Source organism: Cygnus atratus, chromosome 4 (assembly GCF_013377495.2).
Source record: "Cygnus atratus isolate AKBS03 ecotype Queensland, Australia chromosome 4, CAtr_DNAZoo_HiC_assembly, whole genome shotgun sequence".
In the NCBI taxonomy this organism is placed as follows: Eukaryota; Metazoa; Chordata; class Aves; order Anseriformes; family Anatidae; genus Cygnus; species Cygnus atratus.
In genome coordinates this window covers 70514717-70531344 of record NC_066365.1, presented here as the reverse complement: position 1 = coordinate 70531344, position 16628 = coordinate 70514717, and the positions used below count along the sequence as shown (strand labels likewise).

Below are 16628 nucleotides of genomic sequence, written 5' to 3'. Positions count from 1 at the left end.
ATCTGGGGGGCACAGGTTTCAGATGGACCAGTAAATACAGTCAGTTCTCCTCAAGCACCTCATCTGGTTTACTGCTGGGGTCTAAGACTATGCTGAGAGAACTCAGACATTTTCTCATTAAATTTCTCATTTTCAGGGGGAAAAAAAAATTGAAATTTAAAAAAAAATATAAAACCAAACTAAAAAGCACAAAAAGCTTCCAGAAGCGCTTCCAGTGGAAGGGTGCGAGCCAAGCAGGGCCTAGGCCACGCACCTCAGTTCCCACCTGCCTGCCTGAGACACAGTCAAAATTAGCACACGCAGCCAAACAAGAATATATGCAACTGCTGAGCTTTTATTACATAAGTAGGAATCGCACAATTACATAACAGTAGGTCAACAGCTTTGGTCATGAACAAAAAAATCTTTAAAAACTCTACTTTCAGAGAAAACATCTTCATTCATGTGGAAGCATGAACATAATGAACGCCCAAATGCTTCAGCGATATAGTCATGAATAAACTCACAAGGGCTGAATAAGCATTTACACAAATGCACTTGAGAGTTCATAAAATAGCAGGCCACACCAAATTAAAAAAAATCCACAGGAAGAAAAACGTTCCAGAGCTCACTCTCCTACCTTTAAGGACAAACTGCAGAATAGGAAAAGCTGGCGCGATCTGAAGAGATTTTTCAAAAGCGATGAAAAACAAAACTCAGATCAGACCAGCCCATTGACTGGTGCTCCTAAACAGCTGCATACTAATGGCCTTGCATACATTAGGAAGTATTAAAGAACACTGAAATGAACAGACAACTCGAATCCTGGCTAACTGATATAATATAGTACTTATGCACTGGAAAATAGTTAAACAGGCTAATTGGTGCTGGTAGTTAGCTGCCCAAGAATACACATGACCAAAATAAAAAAAAGAAATGTTGACTAGAAGTTATATCCCTTTCCTTACAAACCACAACGAAAAAAAGTGAGAAGTACAGAAACTTTTCATGCTTGTCCTATTCTATTCTTAGGCTCATGGAGAAATAAACTGGAAGAGAGCTCAAAAGGTCATCTGGCCTGCTCCTTTCCCAAGCCCGCATCATCTACACTTCTGTCATTCCTGACACAAGTTGTACAAACTGCAGCTTAAAGTCTCGGATAACAGAACCTGCGCAGGATTGCCAGACAGCTGATCCCAGAGTTTCTGTATCAGTATGCCACTTAAAAAAAATCCTACACCTGCTGGTTTGATTTTAGTAAAGCTCAACCTGACTCCCTCTCTCACTGTGACTGAAGTCCATTATTTCTTGTATGCTCCTCCATGACCCTATGTAAACTTCTTGCACACCTAAAAGCTGTTATCTGCCCTTCATAACCTTCTCTTCAGATTTAACTCTAATTAGTCTTCTTATTTCCCTCTCTGAGTCAAGTTTTCCTACTCTTAGGTCTATATGACAATTTAACATACCTCATAGCTTGCTGCTTGCAATGAAACTGGAAGTCCAGAGAACAGAGTACCACAAAACAAACAAAAAGACTGGGAAGAACAGAGAAACAACCGCTCTCCAAACAAACATTTTCAAAAGGAGGATGTCAGAGATTAAAGGGTTTCTTTGGTCTCGATATTTTAGCCAACTTCAACAGCACTACAGATGAAAAAATGCATCACGATTTTATCTGTGACTTCCACTGATAAAATAATTAGTGGAGTGACAAGCCAGATGCTTTTTCCTCATAAAACTGGCAAGCATCCTCTTACTTTCATTGCTCACCTTCCCTTATCCTAAAGGACTGATATGATTGGAAAACAAATAAACACTGTCAGAAAGGACTAAGCCCATATACTGCTTCAATGCCACAAGTATGGTGTGGAGCTCACACTTCCTTCTCACTAGCCATATCAATGTCACTTCACAGAAAGACACTTCTTCATTTACAGGTTGATTTACTTAATTTTGTCTTAATATTAAGCATGCTATATTACAAAAATACCCGTCCCAAAAGAAAACAAAAAGAAGCTGCTATTTCTTATGATAATTCTTCCGGAAATCCATCCTACTGCAATAGAAAAAGCTACAAAGTCTGTTTAAAACAGGACTGAAAACTTTTTTTTTTGTATCTGTTTTTCAAACTTCAGCTCATCAAAACTGAAAAACAGTCTAAGTAACAGGTCTAATTATTGTTGAAGAAGGACTATCTGTCAGCCAAACTTATTTTAAAAGCTATGTTTGCTTAAACCTCTGTTGACTTCTTGCAGATATTCAGCCCTACACTTCTGGACAAAGACACTACCAGAAAACATGTGAGAAGTCAACGTGCACACATTAGTTCAGATCGTTAAAAAAACAACACAGCCCTCTTCTTGTAAAATGAAACTGAGAAGGAACACAACGGAACCCTAAAGGCATTGTTGTAACTTCATCGCAGTGATCTTGGCCATACCATGAGTTAAGATCCCTGAAATTATCCCCTGCTGATTTCAGTGGAAGTACGAGGAAGACGGAGTACTCGGCTCTAGTAAGAATGAGCCATTACAGTACCAGCGGTGTTTTAATCCCAAACAGATGTTAACTATGCTTTATATTGCTCGACAGTGTTTTACTGTGCTGCAAAAATTGCTAAAATGTAGGGCTGACATGGCAGTTATTCTTTACTTTTCAGGTCTACACCGTCTTTGCAGTCCACCAACTAGAATCCAAATCCATGAAGACCACACAGAAACACCATATAAATGGGACTGTCAAGTTAATCTGTGATTTGATCAACATCAGGTAGGGCAAGAGTTTTATGCGACAATTTGAATCCAGAACACAAACTTCAATGTCATCTATAATCATAAATGTTCTTACTGCTAACGTGAAGTAGGGAGATCTGTACCTCATAAAGGTGCAACCATTTCAGCCAGGAGCCCCAAGCCATTTCCAGAATATCAAGTTCTTGTTTTAACACAAACTTCTGGGGCATCTCAGGGTTTGTCTACTCTTTTTCAGTGACCAAAGAAGAAACTAAAACCCTCCAGCATCAATACCTCACCGAAAAAAGCATTTTCTATATACCTGTACAAAATGCAAAAGCATACCTATGTCTAAAGTGTCACAATCTTCATAAGTGATCATCTTCCTAAATTTGACGTGGAATTGGAACTAAAATTAATCCTTGTTTCAATGGTATAAAATTAAGCACGAACCTCATCCTTCAAAAATTGGCCAGCCACACACAGACCAAATTCCCTTTCTCCTCCTCCTGTTTCAGAGCTTACTCAAGCACTTAAAGCAGAAAGTTACCTTGGTTAATAATAATTTCATAGCTTAACACTTAATACAAGCCACATGGATGCGATGACCCACCAACCAAGAAGATAGTCTACACTTGAAATGTAGAAAATTGGAAGCTGTCAGCATCCTGTTTTAGATTGCTCTACTTTTACATCTGAAGTATATTACAGGATGTGCAGTTAAAATAAAGCTAAGTTCAGTCTTTTTTATTCCTCCCCCAAATTAAGATTTTTTTTTTTTTAATTTGAGGTCAACTTATTTGTTCTTTAACAATACATTGTGAGCTACTTATAACATTTTGTATTAAACACAACTACTATTAATGCTTTAATACATTATTGATCTTGTAACACATACACCTTCAAGCAAGCTATATAATGAAGTCTTTATAAAACCATGCTTAGAAAGCACAAATAAGCAAATGCAAATGATTAATAGATTATTTTTAATTCAGCTCTTTGCAACAGTAAATCCCCAGAAAGAAACAGTCAATGTCATATCTAGTTTGAAAAACAGCAGCCAGAAAATGAGGTGGCACCTTCACACTCCCTCCAGCTCTCTAAGTAGCTCTATCCTACCCTCCCCTGATAAGGGACCTTCAAATGTCAAAGAACCATCACTAATTAGAGAGAAATAACGCAAAGAATGAATGGGGAAGACGTGTTGCATCAACTCACTCTTCAAATGCATTTCCAGGGCCACACCATAAATTTGCTGCTCTTTGTAAAGAGGTCTTAGACCATAGCAAGCAATTCATCCAAACAGAGAAGACAGACTGAAAAATTGAGCTGGATACCTCTAGCACTAAAAGTAGGTGGTGAAAAGTTTTTTTTTTTTTTTTTACTCTATAAAGAGGAAGGAACACACAGCTCATCAGGGGACTACTCTACACAACTTGCAGTAGCACACTTCTTGCTCTGAAGGTGCAGAAAGCCATTGAAACATTCTTCTCAAGCTTCTATCAGGGAAACATCCACAAAACTGAACCTTCTTTCCTACTAGTATTGACAAAAAAGGTCGATATTTTTAAGAACGCAGTCTTTCATCATCTTATCTACACACTCTTGTTTAGTCCAGGAGAGACTAACTACTGATCAGCTCAGCACATCCACTGCACGTTTGTTGTGCTTCCAAGCAAGCCCCACTGCGGCTCCCCTGCATCGCACGTAAGGCTGGCAGACACCCTTCTGTTAAGGCCCAGTTACTTAACTACTCCTGGTGGAATCCATCTTCTGCTTCCTGATCATGTATCTTTTTATTTTTAAGATTGATATAATACCCAGTAGAAGAGAAAACTGGTCTATTAGACACCACAGCCATGTTAAATATAAATACTGTATTGATTAATCCCTGATTAGTCACACATGGGATTTAGCACACATCTGAAAACAGAAAACTCTCAGGACCCTTTTTGGCTTGTACCAGGATGTCTGAAAACTCAAACAATGAAGGCTTTTGGCCTGTCAATTCAAATTCCAGGCTCTTGTTGGATCTGGGTTTTGCAGTTGGCAGTATGACAAATTCTTTTCCCACACAAGAACTCTAGCAGAAACTCCCCGATACGCACTTGGCATAACCTCCCTAATTACACCACAGTCGAGGCTGATGAGGGAAGCCTTCATCAGAAAGTCTGCTCTGGAATATGCGACTGCCAATTGCCATGACATGTCTGTCTTTGATTTAAAAGTAAAATACATTTTAGTTGAATGTAATGTTATTTTGGTAGCAAGACTAAAGAGGGACAGGATGTTTGCTTATTCTGCTGACAGGCTGCACCCGTAAAGGGTAACGAATACACCAGGGTTTGAGAAAGAAAATATTCCTTAAACCACCTTCTGGTACATCGCTTATTTGTTAACTCCCCTTATATTACTTATTTTGTATATATACACCACCTTCATTACTCCTAATAGTTAAAAATCATATTCTTCCCTAGAACATTAGCATACACATAACAGAAAAATCTCTTTGCCACTGTATAGCGACAGTTAATACCACCATATTTTTCCTTGATTTAAAATTAAAACTGAATTTTATTTAATTTTGAGTTTGTCTTATGCAGAGATACATCTCCAGATGTTGAAAAGCTGGCAGTGAGTGAGTGCTGTATTATTATCTGGTGTGGTATGCTACTGTTTTTACGAGACCTATTTTTATTGTCAGCCTTGACGTCAGTGTGAACACCAATTTCAAAGAATGTTCAATCAGGCTGCAAACTGTAAAACTTTCACAGCGGTGAAACTAAACAATGCAGCCATTAGTACAAGGAAAAATGTCAGACATTATATTTGGACACAGATTATTTTGACAAGTAACTGGGCATAACAGTATTTCAAGATCAGGATTTTACCACGATCCCAGACTGATGAAATATAACATCTTTGCCATCGAAGTACAACAAGTCCAAGACAAAACTCTACAAATATCTCTCAAAGATATTTTATTAAAATTATGTGACCCTTTTAATACTTACTGTTTATATCGTGCCTTTCATTTCAAAGCTCTAAAGCACACGCTATGATTGCTCGTAACAGGAAAGCTAATTTGAGAGAAAAACAGATTTGCTACATCAGACGCATTCCTTACTCTATGCTAACTTCTCAAGATGGTAGGACATTAATATTTGCACTGCATGTTTTTAACTACTTTGCAGTGAATAGTCTGCTTTGGATGCTTTCAATCAAATATTCAGTGGTTACTATTTGCAACGATAACAACCGTCATTTCTATGTTCGCATTGGGAAACAAAAAAAAAAGACTTCTCTATATTCACAGTAAATAACTGTAGGCTCAAAAAAGCCTTCATAGCTTTAAGTACATTTTGGTTTTGTGGACTTCAAGACATACACACAATAAATAACTTCTTCCAGAACTACATAAATTACATTATTACCATCTATGACTGATTTCATACCAGTTACCACTTTATGAAAGCATGCTGAAGTTACGGTGGGCACATTCTTAGAAGTTAATGTTTGTACCTCTAAAAAAGTCCCCTGTGATCCATTAACAAAGATCATAGAATAGAATGGCTTGTGGTGGAAGGGACCTTAAAGCCCTTCCAGTCCCAAACCCCTGCCATAGGCAGGGAAGATGGTAAATGCTAACACATCTTGGTAATTGAAGTTCAAAGCCAAATGATGAAATTAAGACAACACTTTTCAGGATACAAAATTATTCCAGTCTGAACACTGCAATTAAGAATCCACACACCAAAACCCTTCCTTTTTATAAAACAAAACTATCAAAAGTATCGTGAAGGAGCAGTATTCTAACCTCAAGGACTGGTTGAAGAAGTTGGCACTAGGTATCAAACAAGCTACTGTTCCATGTCCAGATCATTTCTTCTCATACATTAACATCCTATTACAAAGGTCCTGAGATACTGCCAGAATTCACTGCGAATAACATTATGGAACTGGTTGGCACAAACAGATGTGCCTTCCTGAAGACGACACCAGTCCAGCTCTTCCCACCACTCCTAAAGCAAGCAGCAGAAATACATGGTGTGGTGCCCCACACACTTCGACCTTAACTTTCCACGTGCCAGAATATGCCGTGGCCACTTTTCAAAACACTAGAAAAGATTCTGGACCCCCCCCCCAATCCATGCAATTGGAGTATCTCCAGCTGAAAATACTCAAATAATCTGATTCATCATTGTGAAGATGGAAAAACACCTACAAAATCAAAGAACTGGGAGAGAAAATGCCTGACAAGAAGTCATCTCATAAGACAGCAGTGAACACAAACGCACCGAGGAACTTGCAAGACTACTTATAGTATTCATTAGAAGGTGCTGGTAGGGTCAGCTTAGCATTTTATTTTATATTCCCCTCCAGTCAGACAACTCCAGCTTGCTAACAGACTGCCTAGATCCAACTTGAGAGAAACACACAATCACACCCTGTTATTAAGCACTTCAAGATTAAACTGCTGGACCTTTCTGTACCTTCTTCTGACATCACCTCATCTAGAAACACATCCAAAGGAACAGAAAATCCTATTGGCATTTCTGGGAAATGTGTGACTAGCAGGCAAAGCTATCACCGGTGGGCTCTAAATCAGAAAAAAAACATAGAACACAGTACTGAAAGACAAAACACTATCAAAGAACCATAAAAGCTGAAAAAATAATGAGGGACAAAGGGAAATCTGTAGTCAAAACCAGAATAAAACAGCTGAAAATCAAATGCAAACATTCAAAACCTAGAATGACATTAAAGATTGATTTAAATATCTTCCTTACCCATCTTTGCATCTATTAATTTTGTTGTACCGTGCTAATTAGATACTTGAAACTATCTGTTCTTACAGCCCATGCATACTTCCTGTCTCTATGCAATTATCCTGCCACCCCGAAGACTCAATGGGAGAATGCGATCTTTTCCTTTAGCAAGGCAAACAGAGATGCTAGAGTTGAAAGCAGCAAGGCCTAGATTTAGCTAAGTCCCTCCAAAGTATCAATAAGGTCCAGAAACCTTGATCTACGATCAGAATATACGTGTGTTTGTCTTGATACAGCGACATCAGGATCAGTAAAGTTAGATTTTGAACTGTTCCTGCAGGAATGAGTGTCACCTTGGTTTTGACATCTTCACCAGTATAACAATTTAGGGCTGAAAGTAGTACAATTTATCTTAAATAAAGAATTTCATCTGCTTAACTTTTATAGTGCAATGACTCTCCCCAAGCCTTACTTTTTTCGAGCTGCCTTCCTGGGAGGTAGGAATCTGCAGAACCAATTTCCTGTCCCACAGTTATTGAGGAAAATGGGAAATGTTTTTTTTGTTTGTTTGTTTTAAAGAGAATCTTTCCCAGATACTTTGACCCTAAAAGTAAACAAGATCTTTCCTTTAATTTCTGTGCCAGAATTTTGGGCGAACACACCAACCCCTTGGATGCAACAACATGAGCATAACAGATTGATCTGACTCTTCCTCACGGCTGAAATTCCACTGGTCACCTTCTCTCAGCTCACACTGAAGGATATCATGGCTTTTGTTTTTCGTATCTATTTCTACCAGAGGGCCTGGAGAATGATATACTAACAGCATTAGACCATATTCGCATCACTTATGCTGAAAAGACGGAATGACTGTGACACAGATATCACTCCCTCACAGCAGCAACGGAGGGTGAAAGAGTGGATATTCAAAAAAGATAATATGCTTAAAAGTACTTAGAGTCATATATTAATTTATTATCAACTTCTACCTCTACTTTTCTGTCATACTGCAGCATAAACAAAGTACAAAAGAAGAAGAGGATATACCCACACATTTGACAGTTGAAGAGACATAAGAAAATGTCATGCCATGTTCTTCTTGAAGGAGTAACGGGAAGCAAAGCAGGGAAAAGAAGAAAGATCGGGACAGCTCTACAAAAAAGTGCACGCAAAAGCTTTCCGACTGTCATTCTTTCTTTGCAAAATACAGGGCAGATGCTCCAACCTGTACAGGCACTACCAGTTCACACCAACCTCACCGGTTAACTTCCCTCACAAAACCCATCGTGGTTACCTGAGAAATGCAGAGAAATACATTAACAAAGAAAAAGTTAGAATGATTTCCACACAAAAAAACACCTAATCTTTATTGTTTTAAAAGGAAACTGTCACATAGTTGAGGCTCGAAGATTTACCAAGCTAACAGATGTCCTAATCTACCAAATAGAGCATGCACTCAGTTTCCCAAAGCTGAAAGAATCCCTTCTTCCTACACGCTTCTTCCTCAGAAAGATAACCAGAAGTTGTTTGGATACAAAAACTTTTATTTATCCTATTATGTATGTGTTAAGACATATTCCAGGCACCGTGTAGACAGAAAATACCATTGTATAAACAAATTTCACAAACTAAGCCATATTGGCTTGTTCGCCAAATGAAGAAAAAAATATTCCTGTCAAATGGAAAACTGTTTGAGAAATTTGTTTTTAAGATTCTGAAGTTCTTTTAGAACAAAATCTTGCTCTTTAAAATATACTTTTATTTTGTTGTTTGAAGTGTTTGGGGCTATTTCAACTACAGCAAAAGCAGAGAGCAGCCAACGACCATTTTCAGCAATGAAATACCAACTCTGAGAGCTACAAAGGTGAAGATATCAATAGATCATTTAAGGGTATAAACACTTGAAGGAAAATCTTGAATTTTAAGATGCAATTTGTATTTCCAACTACGCTTTCTTAAATTTTATCATCAAAATTTAGTATTTACCTGCTGTTCTCAGGCAAGGTACTCTTCTCAGGCTGATAAAATTTATCAGTCCTTGGCAAATCACCAATGCAAACTGTGAGGAATAACCTGTGCAAGCTGACAGTTCACTCTAATCCCTTCTAAACTTCCCTTCACACTCTTTCAGCACTAAGCTGTTCCATACACCCTACACAGCACCTGAAACCAATTTATGTAGCTGTAGATGAAGTGCAAATGGAGTGAGAACCATCTCTCAAAGACCTTTGAACAGTTAAGGGTTTGCACTGCACTGGAGAATTTCCATGGCCACACGCGAGGAGAACAAGATAAATACTGTAAAATTTAATCCTGAAAACCCTTGTTCACTTCTGTAGACCCAAAGACTTAAGTGAAAGTATTCAGCTGTTGGAGGCTGAGCACAAACATAGCTGTTTGCACTGGAATTTTCAATCTTGCTCTGCTCATTTTTGCAACCTACAAATATAACTGAGAAGGCCACAAGTTCTCCGATGCTCATGTAAATAGTTTCACTGGGAAGTGGAGAGTTCCTTCCCCCGCCCCCCCCCCCCAACATCCTAAAATGCTGGCTGAATCCCAACAGAACAGCTGAGCAAGTCAACTAGCCTGTCTCTTGTCCTAAACTTTGACAAAGATTGATATTGAGTACTGACAGACCATCAAAATACTAACCTAATATTCAGCTACCAAGAAAACTTCAAAACTAGCAACAGTATTCTGGAAATACCTAAACAGCTCTGTCCCCATCTAGATTTTTTTCTTCTGGAAACGCTATTATTAATATCACTAGTAATTTATTTTAAGCGCTTCATGACTTTTGTTGCAGATATAAAAGAATTACAGGAGCATCCACCATCCACTGGTCATATTGTGGCCCCCTATAACAAAATATGGCTTGTCTCAAGACTTCACCAATGGATGTTTAAGTACTTTAAGAAGGAATTGCCATCGTAAGCCTTCCAAAGATAAAGGTAAATTGACTTGACCTGATGGAAAGCAAGGAAGATGCTACTTTCACTGATTTCACTGTCCTACCCGACCTGTTAGGGTTTACAGTGTCCTGCACCTGAAAAATCAGGTCTCTCTCTTAAATTTGGTACATCCTAATTGAGAAAAATGGTAACACAATTTGAAAATACATTCAACAGTGAAATTGTCTTGCGTCAATGGCTATATCTGATTTTTGTTCTAGTGTATGGAAGCTTTCTGTTTCAATATAAAATAACACTTTATATAAATGAAAAATCTCATCTGAAATAGTTATTAATGTAATAACAAAGTACAAGTCCATTCAAGTGTCAACTGCAACGGAAGAAAAAAGCAAAATATCGTCTACAGTAATAGAAATCCTTTTCTTTCCCTATCTCCCTATTAAGGCATAATATAAATAGTGGGGTTTTAATACTTCTCAAAAGATAACAGTTTAAAAACAAAAATCAATACATTCTGAGTTGTCATTTCTATTGTGAAAGAGATTTGCAATAAATGTGAGTTACCCTGAGGTTGGGCCTATTACTTAGTTTGCCTGGAGTCCGCAAACACCCACTGCATCCCCAGGTTTAATACACGCTGTTGCACTGTCGTAGTGAATGCACTCCCCCAAACCGGTATTTGGTAGCACACGCTGACAACAGTTGAGAAAGGAAAAGTGCAGGACTATGACCCACAAAAGGCTAAAAGAGTTTCCTAGAAAATCCACAAAAGCCCTAAAAGCTTTAACATGCAGTGTATAGACTGTGCTGAACTCCTAGTTCCCCTGTGACTTTCTCCTAAGGGTTATTTATGGCTTCTTTTTAACCCCTGTATTAGTTGGGAGGAAAAATTCAAAATTTTAAAGTATTTTAATAAAGAAGTTTCTACTACATTGCCTAAGCCCTGGTAAGTTTTAACCTCTATTACTAGAAAGCTGAACATATCTCCTATCTCCAAGATATCTCTACACTGTAATAGTGCATGTACGTACACAGTGTGAGAAATGGTCCCTCTGTACTCAAAATTAACCCTGACCTCTCCCAGTTCTGTTTCCAAAACATACCAAATAGCTATTTACTAATTAGTAACCCTGGTGGCTCCCTCAGACCATACGACTCATGTGCCAGCATGACAATCCTTCCCATATCCCTCTGAGCTGATCAGCACAAGCTGAAGTTCCTTCCTGAAAAGCCCAGGGTAACACTGCACCCTCTCAACTCAAGGAAAACCAGGAACAAGGTCAAAGTCTCTCTGGCTACAGTTCAAACACCCCCCATATTTACTAGCTAAAATATTAAGCTCTGTTTTACTTTCCACTCCATATTACCATCTATTTTGAAGTGCTTTCTTAAAAAAACTAAATACATGTGACATGCATGTTGAAAAATAGGCATGCCATGCAATCCAAATAATCAGTGTTGCTTTATTCTGCAAGAGCCATGCATGGCATGCATGCAATGCCATGCAATTCATGCAAAATGAGTTAATTCGGAATATCAGACTTCACCTGATTTTATGCTGTCACTTGGTATAATGCAAAGATCCACGCCTGGGTTTTATTTGTTTTTGTTGGAGTGGGAGGATTATTTTCACATGCAGAGGATTGATTTCATTCCTGTACGTGTGAGCTGCTGTAGATATTTCCAAGCAGAAAGACTCCTTTCTAGAATTATCATCAATATATATTACAAGAGAGTGTTTACTTCCATCCTGCTTCTGTTCTAAAAGCCTCCTCTGTGCTAATTCCCAGAGCAAGGCTACAGGTCTCCTGCTCAAAATTTCCCTTTAGATTCTCTAATCCTTTTCTCCTTAATCTCCATTATACGCAAAGAAATCCACATATGCATGGTCTGTGAGAAGCTAAGTAACTTTACCTCTCACCATAGTTACCACATCTGATTTAACCACTGGGTCCGGACATTGAATCACTGTCCTTTAAGATTAAAGATTTTATTTGTGTATGCCTTGATATGTTCAACAAGCATAAAATCCTAAAAACAGACTAATTTTAATATCATTACTAGACAATTACGTTTCAATTTATGCGACAGTAAGAGAAGAAACCATCCACCCCTGCTATTTCTGTGCCCTGCGTTGTTTTCCACGATCTCAGAAGCTAAAATGTTTAAACGTGTTACTATGACTGTTATTAAAAAGATTTGCTGTCTAATTCAATTCTTGCAATGATTCTGAAACAATTTTACATTCAGATTTTCATTAGTGTGCTGAACTATTCTATTAGACTTTTTTGTTTCTCATGGTAACCAATTTTATTTGACTTAACAGAAGCTGTTCAAATATTTAAAGGCACTCCGTGATGGCAGGAGTTTATCTAGGAGCATACATGTTGTGTCACAGATATTCCTTTCCTTGTTCTTACTCGCCTTCCCCTCAGCCCCCCCCCCCCAAAAAAAAAAAAACAGTAGCAAACAAATGAGATCTGGACCAGCCACACTGCACCGGGAACATGCTCACTTCATCTGTTTATACGAAAATTCAAGTTACAATGGGCACATTTCAAAATTACAAGCTCGCTAGTTTAAGCAGATGCTTTCTTACGTTCCTTCATATGCACGGTATCCCTCTGCCAATATCGGCGAGCGCAAGAACTAAAGTATAAACATCTGCACCACCTCGCTGTTTTGTTAACATTCTTTCACACATTTTCTCGCTAACTCCAAAAAGGCTCAACGGTGTAAAAACGGGGAAATGGGAAACATCTGTGCGCTAGCTACAGCAAAGGGAATGAAACATGAATAAACAAAAACATGGCGAAAGTGGCCTGGGGTTGTTACACTGTCAGATCATTTTTCCAAGCCCAACATCAAGGCTTTTGTTACAACCAAAGCGGTCATTTGCATGGAGAACCAACAGGGTTTCTTCTTCTTCAGCGTTTCCCCGCTCGCAACACACACTCGCTCTCGCCGGCACACACACACACAGAGGCAAAATCTTCTCTCTGGCAAACCACCCCCGCCGCTAAACACACACGTATCGAAGCCACAGATCGCCAGCAACGCTCCGCACGCCGAATACTTCGCGACTAAGGCGTAATTTCGGTATAAAAATAACAGACAAACCTTTGGAGCGCTGCCCCAGCCGGAGTTCCTCTCCCTCTCTGCTCTGCTGCTACTGACAAGATCAGGCTGAGATGAACAAGTCCATGCTCCTCCAGCCCCGCTCCTCGGCGCTGCCCACCCGCTCCGGGCTTTAAATAATAGCAAACTTTCACAAAGTTAAAAATGCACCCAGTTGAAGGAAGGCAAAGCACAAGGCCAGGGGAGCGGGCAGTGCTGTCCGGGCAGTTGCTGCGGCAGCACCGAGGGCACCGCTCTGGAGTTGGGGCTGGGTCAGCGCTTTCTTTCTAAGCCCCCCCATTTTTCAGCAGGCTGCAAGTCAAAGTGAAAAGAAATCCCTCGTGAAAAGAAATCCCTCCTGGCTTAAAAAAAAAAACCAACACTCACAGGTGCCCCCCCTCCCCTCTGGATTTCATTTTAAACCACCCATTTAGACCACTCCAAAAGCTGCTGCGCTCTGGCAGCACAGCATGTCCCACATGGTTCGGGGGGGGGTAGGGGGGTGTAATGTAAACAGAGCCCTATTTAAAATAAAATTTCTTGAGAAATTGATTTGTACTGTGTATTTTGACTCCCCCCTTTTTTTTCTTTATTAATTTGTGGAAGCAAACTAACAATGAGGCTGGTTTGAGTGATACCACAGAGCAGCAGGCACCGCGCAGCCTGGGGCGGCCCAGGGCCTGCTCACACCACTGACTCTGCCCAGGCCAGAGCCTGTGCTGAGCACCCGGCCCCGGCTCATGAGGGCAATGAGGTCCCGTCCTGGGACCCCACACTGCTGAGCCCATAGCCAGGTAACTCTCAGAAGTGTCCTTATAATCGTCCCGACTCAAGAAAACTACACGCAGTTGCCCTCAGTTAGGGCTTGATGTTGGTGTTCAAGCGGTGCCACAGCAGCACCACCTCTCCCAGTGATCACCCACTGGTGCAACTGGAGTGGGGTCTGCTGGTCATGGGTTTTTTGGGGGTCTGCTGAGGTTTTACACCAAAGGGGCATAAAATCTCCTGTCAGGTACAGAAATAAAACCACTCTCTCCTGCCTGTTTACACAACCAATACACATTTCTCAGTTATAAGCTCAACAGGTACAATACCAAAACAAGAACTCTACAGCCATATTATTAATTTCTTTTAAAGTAAAGATGTGCGTTCAATGTAAAAAGTGTTCAACAGGCAAAGTGTGCTAGGCAAGGAAGCAAAGCCCAAGTTTTGCCCCTTGTGACTGAAAAATATCTAAGGACAACAGACAGCTCATTTGATCCTGACGAAACCCAGCGCATCAACACTTGTTCATCGAAAGGAGTTTCTCTGCTCTCTATGAATTTCTGACTCTGCAGTTCTGTTTCACATCTATTATATAAAATCAAACAATATCCATTTACATGGAGCAATCCCTTTAAAACGTTTTGTTGCTGTGAATAACTCAGTAAAGCAACAATTTTCCCAGTAGGGTTTGTCTCAAAACACTCGAGGCAAACATTTCCCAAATCCTCATACATCTTCTAAAAATTGTAACACTTCCCAAATATCTAAGGTATCTGAGATTAGTATAGGCATATATGCATATATATATATATGCATATGCGCAAAAAAAAATTCTTCCACCTTCAAAAGAAAAAAAATAACAGACATGAAAAACAAGGTCTTCAATATGTATCATAACTCACCAGAAGAACACAGCAAAGGCATCTATTTCTACATTATAACATGGATAGTCCCATCACCACCCATCCACCCAGGGGAAGATAGCTCTTCCTTGCCCATGGGACAAAAAAACACAGGCTCCTGCCCAGCCCAGCACAACACAGCTTCCTACTCATGTGCTACAATGAGAAGTGATGGAGGCACGCATTCCTTTCTGCCACCCTGCTATAGAGGCTATGACATCCACAAGGAAAGACAGGCAAGTGTAATAAACCTCGATCCACAAGAGTATTCACAGCACTCAGGTTTCCACTTTGCTCTATCAAATAACATACAGAGTAATTAAAGTTTTGAAAAACACATAATTTGCAAAAAATGCTTAACAGTAGACATCTATCTCTCACCATTAACCTGGAACAAAGTGGAAAAAAACAACTGGAAACACTGAAAATACCTTCACACAAGTAAGGCTCTCCTGAAGGTTTGGAGGAATATGTACATGCTGCTTAATTGTAACAAATCACTAATTAATTAATTAATAAAATACTAAACGAGGACAAACATTAATAAGTCATGATTCATCTGGACAATGCCGATAAATACAAAATGGAAGCTGATTTTGATTCTGTTTACACCACTAGGGGACAATGGAAAAATAACATTATATCTTACACAAGCCTTCAGTAAATCCAAATTTCTTTCCTATTTAATAGTGGACCAGTAGAATTTACAAGAACTGTAAAAGCGAAGTTGCACTTGGTAATTAAACTAAATTTAATTAAATTAAACCTGGGCTTTATAACTTTTTAAGGTAGGTTAAGCAGAAGACATTTATTAACCTAATACGAAAGAACAAATATATGAATAATCATACCCTTAAATAACAATAACCATAAATATTTTGTGAAATTCAGCAGGAATCTACAGATTTTAACAAGTTCAAAAGATCATCAGTGTAGTTTTCATCTCCACATTTACCAGGCCAGCATTTCTATTACAAATCGACAGCTACAACCTGAAGTTGAAAACATGCCAGAAATATGAATAGGTTGTATCAATATTTGCACATGGAGCCTAGAACATAAATTAGCTGACACTCAACAATTAAAGCTTCCTCTCTGAAGTTGCAATATTTAAAGGTTAAAGATTAGACATGCTCCCTCTTGTGTTAAACTAAGAATACATTGCATACATGCTGTTTTCTCTGACATGATGGTTGCTTGGCCATCTGTTCCATTAAGCAAGCCCTTTACCTTTGGCTACTAACGTCTGACAAACCATCACCAATAATCTTCTGGTGTAGACAGGTACAGTCCGAGCACATAACCTACATCCATAGAATATCTGTGTTATGCCACAATAGCTACTGTATTATCAAAAAGGACCACTGACATTTTAACTCTCAAAAACCTGTATACATAAGATTTTTGGACAAATATATATAGAAATCAGTGAACTACACTGAAGTC

General features: G+C 39.1%; 1 protein-coding gene across 7 annotated transcripts in view; it reads right to left on the bottom strand.

Moving 5' to 3' along the window:
- Window positions 1-16628, bottom strand: part of CTBP1 (C-terminal binding protein 1) — a 234963-nt gene that overhangs the window by 216561 nt on the left and 1774 nt on the right. The window contains exon 1 of one of the 7 annotated variants that reach the window (XM_050710295.1): window positions 13519-13573. The exons of the other annotated variants lie outside the window; for them this stretch is intronic. The gene's annotated coding sequence lies outside the window, so the exon portion shown is untranslated. Of the gene's footprint in view, window positions 1-13518; window positions 13574-16628 lie in introns of those variants that run through there. 7 annotated transcript variants of the gene reach the window in all.